Below are 13,099 nucleotides of genomic sequence, written 5' to 3'. Positions count from 1 at the left end.
GTCTATTTGAAGGTGGAGGGAGGTAGCAGGGTGAGGATTAAAAAACTACCTATTAGGTAGTATACTCATTCCCTGGATGATGGAATAATCTGTACACCAAATTCTCATGACACATAATTTACCCATGTAACATATATGTACCCTGCACATATAACCCTGAACCTAAAATAAAAGTTGAAAAAGAAAAGTAGAAGAAACAACCAGAAATCAACTGAGGAGAATGTTACTGTTGGTGAATATGGTGGGTTATCTAGTTCTCTTTCGTTCTTTGTGGGCAGTGAAGCCTAGAAAATAGTTCTCACCTTGTCAAAATGATGTTTTGGAAATTAAAATGAGAAATAACTAAGATCAGAACGGAACTGAAGGAGATTGAGACATGAAAAGTCCTCCAAAAAATTAATGAATCCAGGAGCTGATGTTTTTGAAAAAATAATAAAATAGACCTCTAGCTAGACAAAGAGAGAAGAATCAAATAGAATCAAAAATAATAAAGGGGATATTATCACTGACCCCACAGAAATACAAACTACCATCAGAGAATATTGTAAACACCTCTTGCAAATAAACTAGAAATTTAGAAGAAATGAATAAATTCCTGAACACATACACCCTCCCAGGAATAAACAAGAAAAAAGTCAAATCCTTGAATAGAACAATAACAAGCTCTGAAATTGAGGCAGTGATAAATAACCTACCAACCAAAGAAAAGCCCAGGACCAGATGATTCACAGCCAAATTCTACTAGAAGTACAAAGAGGAGCTGGTACCATTCCTTCAAAAAATAATCTAAACAATTTAAAGGGAGGGACTCCTCTCTAACTCATTTTATGAGGCCAGCATCATCCTGATACCAAAACCTGGTAGAGACACAACAAAAAAAGAAAACATCAGGCCAATATCCCTAATGAACATCAATGCTAAAGTCCTCAATAAAATACTGGGAAACCAAATATAGCAACACATCAAAAAGGTTATCCACCATGATATAAGTCAGCTTCATATCTGGGATGCAAGACTGGTTCAACCTATGCAAATCAATAAATGTAATCTATCACATAAACAGAACCAATGACAAAAACCACATGATTATCTCCATAGATGCAGAAAATGCCTTCAATAAAATTCAACATCCCTTTATGTTAAAAACTCTCAATAAACTAAGTATTGATGGCACATATCTCAAAACAATTAGAGGTATTTATGACAAACCCACAGCCAATATCATACCGAATGGGCAAAAGCTGGAAGCATTCCTTTTGAAAACTGGCACAAGACAAAGATGTCGTCTCTCAGCACTGCTGTTCAACATAATATTGGAAGTTCTGGCCAGGGCAATCAGGTAAGAGAAAGAAATAAAGGTATTCAAATAGGAAAGGAGGAAGTCAAATTGTCACCGTTTGCAGATAACATGATTGTATATTTAGAAAGCCCCATGATCTCAGCCCAAAATCTCCTTAAGCTGATAAGCAACTTCAGCATAGTCTCAGGATACAAAATCAATGTGCCAAAATCATGAGCATTCCTATACACCAACAATAGACGAGCAAAGAACCAAATAATGAATGAACTCCCATTCACAGTTGCTACAAAGAGAATAAAATGCCTAGGAATACAGCTTAACAAGGGATGTTAAGGACTTCTTAAAGTAGAACTACAAACCATTCCTTAAGGAAATAAGAGAGGACACAAACAAGTGAAGAAACATTCCATCCTCACAGGTAGAAAGAATCAATATTGTGAAACGGACATACTGCCCAAAGTAATTTATAGATTCAGTCCTATTCCCATTAAACTACCACCAACATTCTTCATAGAATTAGAAAAACATACTTTCAAATTCATATGGAAACAAAAAAGAGCCTGCATAGCTGAGATAATCCTAAGCAAAAAGAACAAAGCTGGAGACATCACGCTACCTAGCTTCAAACCATCCTACAAGGCTACAGTAACCAAAACAGCATGGTACTTGTACCAAAAGAGACATATAGACCAATGGAACAGAACAGAGACGTCAGAAATAAGACTACACATCTACAAGCATCTGATCTTTGACAAACCTGACAGAAACAAGCAATGGGGAAATGATTCCCTATTTAATAAATGGTGCTGGGAAAACTGGCTAGCCATATGCAGAAAACTGAAACTGGACCCTTTCTTTATACCTTATACAAAATTAACTCAAGATGGATTAAAGACGTAAATGTGAAATCCAAAACCATAAAAACCCTAGAAGCAAAACTAGGCAGTACCATTCTGGACATAGGCATGGGCAAATATTTTATGATGAAATTATCAAAAGCAATTGCAACAAAAGCTAAAATTGACAAATGGGATCTAATTATACTAAAGAGCTTCTGCACAGAAACAAACAAACAACAAAAAACAAACAACAACAACAACAACAAAACACTATCATCAGGGTGAACAGGCAACCTACAGATTGGGAGAAAATTTTTGCATTCTACCCATTTGCCAAAGATCTAATATCCAGAATTTACAAGGAACTTAAACGAATTTACAAGAAAAAAAACAAACAACACTATCAAAAAGTGGGCAAAGGGCTTGAACAGACATTTCTCAAAAGAAGACATTTATGTGGCTGAAAAAAGCTTAACTGATCTTTAAGAGAAATGCAAATTAAAATCACAATGAGGTACCATCTCATGTCAGTCAGAATGGTGATTATTAAAAAGTCAATAAAGGACAGCTGCTCGCATGGCTGTGGAGAAATAGTAAAGCTTTTACACTGTTGGTGGGAAAGTAAATTAGTTCAACCATTGTGGAAGACAGTGTGGCAATTCCTCAATGATCTAGAACCAGAAATACCATTTGACCCAGCAATCTCATTACTGGGTAATATACCCAAAAGAATAAAAATCATTCTATTATAAAGATATATACAGATGTATGTTTATAGCAGCACTATTCACAATAGCAAAGACATGGAACCAACTCAAATGACCATCAGTGACAGACTAGATAAAGAAAATGTGGTACATATACACCATGGAATACTATGCAACCATAAAAGGAATGAGATCATGTCCTTTGCAGGGACTTGAATGAAGCTGGAAGCCATCACCCTCAGCAAACTAACACAGGAACAGAAAGCCAAACACTGCATTTTCTCACTCATAAGTGGGTGTTGAACAATGAGAACACATGGATGCAGGGAGGGAAACAACACACACTCTGGCCTGTCTGTGGGGGGTGGTTAGGGGAGGGAGAACATAAGGATAAATAGCTAATGCATGTGCGGGTTAAAACCTAGGTTATGGGTTAATATGTGTAGCAAACCACCATGGCACACATATACCTATGTAACAAACATGCACGTTCTGCACATGTATCCCAGAACTTTAAGTAAAAAAAAAAAAAAAAAAAGTTATTCATGCCTTTTCATGGCTTGAGAGCTCATTTTTTAAATTGTTGAATAATATTCCATTATATGAATGTGTCAAGTTTATCTGTTCATCTATGGAAAGACATTTTGATTGTTTCCCATTTTTGCTGACTATTAATAAAGTCACTATAAACATTAACATATAGGTTTTTATGTGGTCATACATTCCCAATTTGGCTGGATGAATATCTAGTAGCATGATCGCTACGTTGTATAGGAAAAGTGTTGTTTTTGTATGAAATAGCCAAGTGGTCTTCCAAAGTGGCTGTGCCATTTTATATTCTCACCAGCATGAGTGAGAATTCTTGTTCTGCATCTTTGTCAGCAATTTGAATTTAGTTTTTTTATTATATTCATTCTAATATGTATGTAGTGGTATCTCGTTTTAATTTGCAATTCCCTGATGACTTATGTTGTTGAGAACATTTTCATATGCTTATTTTTAATCTATATAACATTAATTCATTTTTTAAAAAGAACATCTCTAAAGACATATTTTCTGAAACACTCTTTGGGAAATGCTGTCTTAGTTCATTATGAAAATGTAGAAATATTATTCATATACATTTTAGTTAGGTGAAATATATGCTTTAAAAAGTTGCATAAAATATCATAAAATATTTAACAGGATTTTGTGTGATTTTATTTTGTTGATAATGTGTTGTGGTAGATTTTTTAAAATATTGGAATCAATAACTTGTAATAAATCATATATGTAAAACATTGTCTTATAAGCAACCTCCCATTAGCATGGATATATATTTTTATTCTTGTTCCCTTTTCAGTTGGCTTTCATTCTCTCTTGGCTGCTGCCATGTAAGATGTGCCTTTCACCTTCCAACATGATCGTGAGGCCTCCCCAGCCACATGGAACTGTGATTCCTTTAAACCTCTTTTTCTTTATAAATTACCCAGTCTTGGGTATGTCTTTATCAGTAGCATGAAAAAGGACTAATACAATAGTCCTTGTGTTTGTGTTTAGATATATAATGGAAAGTAATGTATGTTGCATATATTCACAGAAGAATGATTGCATATGTATATTAACAGCTAAAATATTTTAATTTAGTTAAAATAGTTTATTTGAAAGTTTTATTGAAATATATGTGTATAAGTGAATGTTTAAATTCATTAAACAATAAATGAGGATGCTTATGAGAAGCAGAAAGATTCATGTGCTTTAGTGGAGGAAGGCAGAAATGCAAACAAGTAATTATGATACAATGATATACGTGTTATAAGAATAAAAATGGTAGAGGAAGCAGAGTAGGATGAATGAAATAAAGGAAAGTAGCAGAAATAGGCCAAGGGAATTTAATACTATGGTTGTCATTCCATAAAGATATAAAATGAGACTAGTCCCCTGTTAAAAAAATGCAATACCTGTGCATTTCTCAAATATTGGTGAAATGTTAGAGCACTGTATCTTACTGACAGTCATTAATGACTCTAATAAATAGGAAACCTTAGTTCAAGCAAACACATTATTCCAAATGACAGAAGTATAAGCATGACTAATTAATGAATTTGGTAATATTTGTTCCCTATTTATGAGAACATTACCTTGAGTTAGAACTAATTACCTGTACACATAACTCAGAATATGCCAGGTACTTCATGTCATGCTTAATATGATGGTGGCCTGTCTTTTTATTTCAAATATATAATACCTAAATATTAGGTCAGAATAATAATATAAATTAAAAACATTAATTCAAAAGTTATGTTGCAAAACAATACACATTTTCCTTTTCAAATTTGAAAGTAAGATTCAAAGAGCTCTTCTAATTTGTGTACTTGCTATAATTCTCTGGAGAATTAATCATGATATGAGAAATTGAGATGATTTGGCACCTACAATCTTTTTACACAAAATTCAAGCCCAGGCCCTGGCATTCTGTTATCAGGACAGTTCTAAATGCTAGTGAGCTTTTTGCTCTATTATACTTTATTTTAAAAATTTATACATAAATTAGAAAACTCTTTGTATACTGACCTGGAACATAACCAAATTATTTTATTTTCAGAAAAGATAAAAGGAAAATTTTACCTGCCACTTCCCCAATAATTTAACAGCCCCCAAACTGATAGTAAAGGTAAAAGGATATTTGCTTTATTATGTCAAATATTGGCTATTTGTTTTAGGATACAGCATAAATTTCACTGGTAACAATATTATTCATCTGTGCTGTGGAATTGTTTAATATGCTCTTGATATATATTTAAAAACGTGCATTTCTGTATCATCCCAAATTAGCCATTGGAGATGTGAATAGTTTAAACAATTTATTAAAAAGTCTATGTGAAAAGAGAGTTGATGGGTATTTTATTCTATCTTGTGGAAAATATAGAAAACATGACAGTATTCTTGTCATTCAAAGCTTGAGTCAGAAGAAAAAATAAATATATGTCAAAATTCAGGAATCCTAGTAAGGCTTACAATGATAGAGTGAAGCCATAACGTAGATACTTTTAGAAATGTTGAAGAAGCACTACATGTGAACATCCTAAAACATATTTACAAAAAACAATTTATTAACGCTCTAATACTGTCCCTTTATTTATCCTCCCTCCCCCTAAATGGCCAAGATATTAAAAAAAAAATCTTACCGGAAGGCAAAAAGAATCTGGCATCGAAGGTGTCCCTGAAAAATGAGGAATGTGACTGACCTGCTCCAGGTGCCAGTTAAGAAAACAAGAAGAGCAAAAATAAAAGTGAGATTGAGGTGTGATTAGTTAATGCCGGAAACTAGCTAAGTTGGAAAACTTTTTTTTTTTTTTTGAGACAGAGTCTCGCCCTGTCGACCAGGCTGGAGTGCAGTGGCGCGATCTCGGCTCACTGCAAGCTCCGCCTCCCGGGTTCACGCCATTCTCCTGCCTCAGCCTCAGCTGGGACTACAGGCGCCCGCCACCACGCCCCACTAAGTTTTTTGTATTTTTTTAGTAGAGACGGGGTTTTACCGCGTTAGCCAGGATGGTCTCGGTCTCCTGACCTCGTGATCCGCCCGCCTCGGCCTCCCAAAGTGTTGGAATTACAGGCATAAGCGACCGCGCCCGGCGGAACACTTTTATTATGAGTTGTTTTGAAATGAATAGAGCAGCATCTCTTTTTGAGTTCAGAATCTCGTCAAATTTCACAATGTATTTTCCTTGGTGTCATTGTATATCATCTAATTTGAACTCCACAATACCTCTGACAGTTGTATAAGATTTTATTCCCTTGTGTTGTTGTGTTGTCTCCAGGATGTACAGTTGAGATCTTGATCTCAGAGTAGCATTGTGGAGAAACTTGTCTAAGGTTGCAGACTCAGGGGTGAAGCCTCGTTTCATCCACACCTGAGGGGAGAAAATAAAACACATAGTCTCAGTAAGCCAAAGGTTCTCAAACACTTTAGTATATAAAACTCACTTGCATGGCTTGTTAAACCAGACTAGTGGGCCCTACGCTCAGAGGTTTTGATTCAGTAGGTTTGGGGAGGAGCCAGAGTACTGACAGTTCTAATGAGTTTCCAGGTGATGCTGATGTGCTGGTTCCCGGACCACACTTTGAGAACCTCGGAACTAAGTCTTTTAGCATTGGCCAATCAAATATAAAAATAAGGGCTTCTAGATTCTCTTGTTTAGAGAAAGGAGGCACCCTTACTTCTGGGTATATGATAGCTGTATTCCATACCTTCCATTATTCAATGAGATTTTATTATTCTTTGTTTTTAATCCCTTAAAGCAAGGCATTTTTAAAAAAAACTTTCTTTGAGGTGAATATAATTTGTATTTTTGTCTTTTTAGGGCATGGAAAGAGAGAGAGAGAATGTTTCATTCACTGTTGTAATACTGACTTAGATATTTTAAATTAAATCAGTAACATTTGATTTGCCCAGTGTGGATTATAAAGATATGGATTTTTCCCCCTTAGTAATTATTTATTTAATAGACTGATTCTGCAACTTTCTACTTGGTAACCTTGGTCCAGTTGCCATTGCAACTTAGCCTTATTGATTAAATGAAACTAATAACAATAGACTCATGAGGCTGTGTGGATATAAAATGTAATATGTATAAAATTAACTCATGCAAATAATACATTTATACATATATAAAGGCATAGATTGTACATACAAAATAATAATTGTATGGATATACAAAATGTTCAAAATCGGTTTCAGGGTGACTTGCAGGATTTTTAAGGATAATTTTGTTCATACATAACATTAAAACTTGTGAAACATTTATTTGATTCTACTTAAGTACTTTTCAGTTAATATTTTATCATCGCACATTTCATGTTTTAGGAAATTTTTTACCCAAATCATGGGAAATGTCTGTCTTCTTTCCAGGCCACAAAATAGTTAATAAATTAATTTTAAGTCAGTAAATGAAATATGTGAAATTTAAATTCATGAGCTTCAAAGAGAATACAAAGTCCTTCCATTTTTATCCAGATAATATTTTTCAAGAAATATTACAAACACTGGTTTCTTAACTTTCTGGTGGTGAAGGTTCTATCTGAATTATTTCAAATGTCTGGACAAAATTTAACAATTTTTAAGATTTAAATTTTTTTTTTGTCTTAAAAGTGGCAGACAAAATTGTCCATCAATCTCATTTCATGTACAAAAACCTGTCAATGTTTCTTGTCCTGAGGTTGGGCTGCCTTCCCTTTTGTTGCCCAATATGCTTATATGTGAAGAAATTAAAATATAATTTTAACGTTTTCTTTTTTATTTAGGGCACTGAAAAACAGAGCTGCTTCTATTCTCTACCATGCATATTAAGAATAATGCATGAAATATATTCTTATGTTATACTTTAATATATAAAGACTGAAAAATATTTTGTATGTGTTCATTCCTTTGTAAGAAATTGTCTTGTAGGAATACAACAGTTTAAACACTGCAATTTTGTTTTTCTAATGAAAGTAACCGAGTCCATATGTTCACAGATGAAAGTAACATCAATGCATGATAAATGACTAGGAAGGTCCTTTGGCTTCCTCAACAGACTGTTGAAAAATCCCTGAAAAAGGACATAAGGATAATGATTGCTCAGTGCCATAGATCTAATAACTATAAAGGAGTGATCCTAAACTGGTCACCTAAATACAAACCAGAATTGTTTTTACTCTATTTTGTGTCCTTTCCAGTTTATTTTTTTCTAGTGAAAGAGTAGTAGAATAACCTATTATTAGAGATCCTGACAGAAGCTAACAGAAGATGAAAATAATTAACCCTAAATGCATGTAGTTCTGTGATGGTTTAGACCTATGCCAGCTGTGGTCTATTAAAATATTATGGCTTTTGTTTTTTAGTCTAGTAATGTAATTACTAAACGTCAAGTAAAATTTATTCTTTCATAAGAATTAAGACAAGCTTAAGATAAAATAATTTAAAATATCTACAAAGCAATAACTCTGTAAATTTTCCATTATACAGATGTAAATTAATGAGGTGCCTTGTGATGATTTTTAGAAGTAGATAAATATACTATGCCAGGCAATCTTTAATGTTCTATACATTTTCTATCACCCTGTGAAATGGATATACTGGATTCTATTTTTCAGATTGGAGACTGAAAAGAAGAGAAGTTAAGGAACTTGTCTAAGATTATCAAGCAAAAATTTAAAGCTGAAGTTTCAATATTTTCTTAGAAAACAAGAAAAGTTAGTGATCTCATTATAGAAGTAAGTACAATATAATAAATATAAATACATTTAATATATTTAATTTGAAATAATCAAAATTTTCTTACTATGAAAGGATTTGTATCACTTACATATCATCAATGCAAAGCCAAGATCTAAAGTGGCTCAAAGTATCAACCTTGGTTGGTAAAAATAGTCAAAACAGGCAAACTTTATGCATTAAAAATGTCACTTAAGTGTATGTAGTCTGTCTTTAATCTATTGCATTTTAGTTAGGACTGAAAAAGAGCTGCAATGTTAGTATGGTACTTGATACTTTACAGAAGAATTTCATGAGTATTTCAGTTTGGCGAGCTATAGACTTTGACAGTTAAAACATGTGTGGTGTGATCACTCGTGGACTATCCCTTCACCTCCCACTACCACCTAACGTTTTCTGCACTCCATTCGGAATTGGAACTGCTTGAAGAAAAGCATTAGCATACTTTTAGGAATTCTAGTTAAATTTCAATGTTACTTAAACAATATTCTCAAAATAGCCAGGGAGAATTATATTTAGAAATATTTAATAAAAGCATAAGTGTCCAGTAGAGAAAACCAATGTTTAAGTTAAAAAAAAAGAGGTTAATCTTTCTAATAATTATTAACACTTTTCAGATGTCATTATAAAATCTGTAAGTTAAATTGGAAAATGAATGCAAGAATTCTCCCTCTCTTAAAAAAGTTGACCTAGAACGAACAGAAATGTACTCCTAAAAACTAAAATTCATTGCTTTTCATAAGAACCTGCAATAGAAACTGAAATTGCTATTCAATTGAGAAAGATTGCTGGGTATCTTTTTTCTTCACATCCTTATCTTACTTCTTCCCTGCTCAAATTTTCTTTTCTTATTGCTGTTTTCCTTCTGAGTCCTGTGAGTCTCTTCTAGCAGGTGAAAGAGAGGGATGCAAAACTTCCCATGTACTTTTTTTTTTTTCCAGATCTGTTGCCCAGGGAAGAGGAAATGGTGCCATTTTATTTTTCAAGATTTTCTATTGGGCATGAAAATTGCACTAATTTTCCAGGGTGTTGGAAGAAATTACAAAATCTTGAAAACCTATTATATACAAAATAGACTTACTGTTGTTTTCATAGGACTCTTCACATTCTTTAGGACAATCAGTTTATATATTTTACACTAAACAGTGAACAAGTTAAGAGGAGAGACATGATTGTATGTATATTCGTATTACCAACATTTAGTGCAGTGTTTCATGTATGTGTATTAGATTCTTAGAAAAATACTTGAGAAAATAAATCTTGTCCCTTCCTCAATTTTTCTAAGCAGGAATGATTGGACTCTAGTACCTACAAGTAGATAAAGTAATCTGGACAGAGCAATATAAAATAACCATCTCTGTGGTATGGCTGTCCCTTGAATTACCCTGCACAAAGAAATGCCAGAATGGCATTAATCTAAATGCTAGGTGGGAAAAATGAACACACTGCCTTCTAAATCACATCAGCATAGAGGAGATTAATGACTATTATTTAAAGACTAAATCAAAAGATTGCAGTAAAGGCAGTGCTTCCATTTTGGTATAAATTTAAAATATTTGCCCATTACACACTAGCATGGCAGTCTCTTGAGTTTTAGTGAAAATTTAATTCAACAATTGAAGTAACATTTGGTGCCTTCACAAGTGATAACACTTTTTTTGTTTGGTCAATACAGGACATTATAGTTTGTAAAGTATTTTGTGATATTTTAGCCTCTTTATTCTTCACACAAAAAAAACTGAAGGTAGATATTATTGGGTTATTTTTATTTTGTGAAGGAGAAAATTAGAGAGGCTATTTAGCAGTTAGGTGGTGCTGGCTCTCTTGCACTTTGACACTTAAAAGTATGTGTTTACTATCTCTATTCCCCAAGATCCACAAACATTTCTACTTTGCTTACTTTTCTGTCTTTACTACATTGCACAATCACCAGCCCTGAGTAGGTGTAAGAAAGATATTTTAAGATAAATTAGGGATCGTTATTTTCACTATATTTCACTGCCAAGACACTGTGCTAGGTCCTGGGGTTATAGAAAATTAAGACAGATTTTTATACTCAAATTCTTTGCAATATATTAGGAAGTTGTAGTGAAAATGTCATTCTAGAAGGAAGGACAGAAGAAAGGAAGAAAGGAAGGAAAGAGGAAAAGATAGTAGGATTAAGAAATAATACTCTTTTGTAATAGGCAGAATAATGGCTCCCCCAAAATATCCATGCCCTAATTCCTGAGATTTGTGAATATGGTATCTTCTGTGGCCAAAGAGACTTTACAAATCTGATTGGCATCCTGGACCTTGAGAGGAGATTATTGTGGTGGGCCAATATAATCACGTGAGTCCTTAAAAGCATAGAAACCTTCTCAGGTATGGTGAGAGAGAGAGAGAGGAGTAAAAGTGATGTGATAGGAGGAGCTGACCTGCATTTGGCATCTTTGAAGATGGGGCAAAAGACCCATGAACCAGAAAGTGAGGGCAGATTCTAGCAGCTGACAAGAAAATAGATTCTCCTCTAAAACTTCCTGAAAGGAATATAGTTCTTCAGACACTTTGATTTTAGTTCAGTGAATCCCTTGGCCCTCCAACCCACAGAAATATCAGACGAATACATTTGTATCACTTAAGCAACTAAGTTTGTGGTAATTTGTTAGAGCAGCAATAGAAAACTAACGTATCTTTTTTTTCCACCTGAATGGCACAGGAAATATAAAACAGGGAAAACTGTTCATTAGAATTGAAAGCAAGGCAAAAGAACCATCTTAGTTCAGACTTCTGTGTTTTCTACTACACACAGCAGAAATAGATTGAAATTAAAGGACCCACCAGCCTACATCTCAAAACTTTCCTTTGAAATAAGAACATGTCTTTCCTCCAAATAAACCAGAAGAGAGCCTATATCCCGTGAATTGCCTTGACAGGAAAATGGCTGACAGGGACAGGCTGTGAGATTCCAAACAAGTATTTTAACTAGAATGCCTTTCGTTACTACAGATTAGCAGATGTCATAGCAATGGTGATGTCATTACTCAAGATTTCCTGACAGAAAGCTTGTAGTAGTGTACAGGTCTAGTAGTGACATCTTCCTGTTCCTAACAGAAAGCCTGTAGTAGCAGGGAGCAGTTTTTGAGAGTCTTCTTTGATGCAGGAAATGTTTAATAATCTGGATAGGACCTGAAAATTCAGATGACTGTGTAGTTGTACTTAATATACGCAGCTTTTGGTGGAGATTGTAGTAGCCCCAGAGAAAGTTTTTACTTGGCAGTAAAGTTCTTTGCTGTCTTAATGATTATTTTAGTCAACAAATGATCTTAAGAATCAAGGCTCTTCCTTCTCTGGGAAGAGGCATATTAACATTGGGTTTAGAAGTTAATTCAGTACATTTGTCCCAAATAGGACAATCTATTGAAAGATGAATTTTTCCTACCAGGATTGCCAAAGTGCTAAATCATGCAAACTCTCCTTTGCATAATATTTATTTATTTATTGTTGTCTCTTAGTTCCTATTGTCGTTCCATGCTTTCCTCTATATTTCTAAGAGACTAAAAGCCTGCAAAGTATATTTTTGTTAACTCCAAAGGACAGACTGTCAGGGCAGTTTACCAGGAGACAGCTTTTACAATGAGTGCACTGGCAAGAAGAAGGAAAAAGCCATTTTTGCTGCTTCATGTGTTGCCTACACAGCGACTGTTACAGTGGCTTCAGCAGAATCAGTGGTGGTGTCAACAGCATCTGGAGCAGAGAGGGCAAGCTTAGTTCATATGAAGCAGCAATAGCAACAGAAGAAAAGGCAGTGACATCACCCTCAGCTTGTTGGAGGTAAGTGTGACCTTATGGACTAAGGCAAGTGACCATAACACTCTCCAACAGCTGCTCACCATCCCCTTCATAATCTCCAGTCACTTCTCCAGAAAACCCCTTCCTTTAACTCTCAAGAACTCTCTGCCATCAATTTATTTGTTAATATAAAGAAATAAATTTCTTAATTTAAAGAAATAAAGACAGGAATATACCTGTCTGTTTG

The 13,099-nt window shown here is 34.3% G+C and overlaps 1 long non-coding RNA gene across 2 annotated transcripts in view; it reads left to right on the top strand.

Moving 5' to 3' along the window:
- Positions 1-12,894, top strand: part of LOC107970524 (uncharacterized) — a 68,901-nt gene extending 56,007 nt beyond the window's left edge. Inside the window, exons 8-9 of one of the 2 annotated variants that reach the window (XR_010155861.1) lie at positions 8,961-9,080; positions 12,760-12,894. This is a non-coding gene — a long non-coding RNA (uncharacterized LOC107970524). The remainder of the gene's footprint in view (positions 1-8,960; positions 9,081-12,759) is intronic. The other variant, XR_010155860.1, reaches the window with a different exon arrangement.
- The last annotated feature ends 205 nt before the right edge of the window (positions 12,895-13,099 follow it).

This window comes from Pan troglodytes, chromosome 2 (genome assembly GCF_028858775.2).
Source record: "Pan troglodytes isolate AG18354 chromosome 2, NHGRI_mPanTro3-v2.0_pri, whole genome shotgun sequence".
Classification (NCBI taxonomy): domain Eukaryota; kingdom Metazoa; phylum Chordata; class Mammalia; order Primates; family Hominidae; genus Pan; species Pan troglodytes.
Note: the sequence above shows the minus strand (reverse complement) of the source record. Positions and strands in the feature narration are given on the sequence as shown.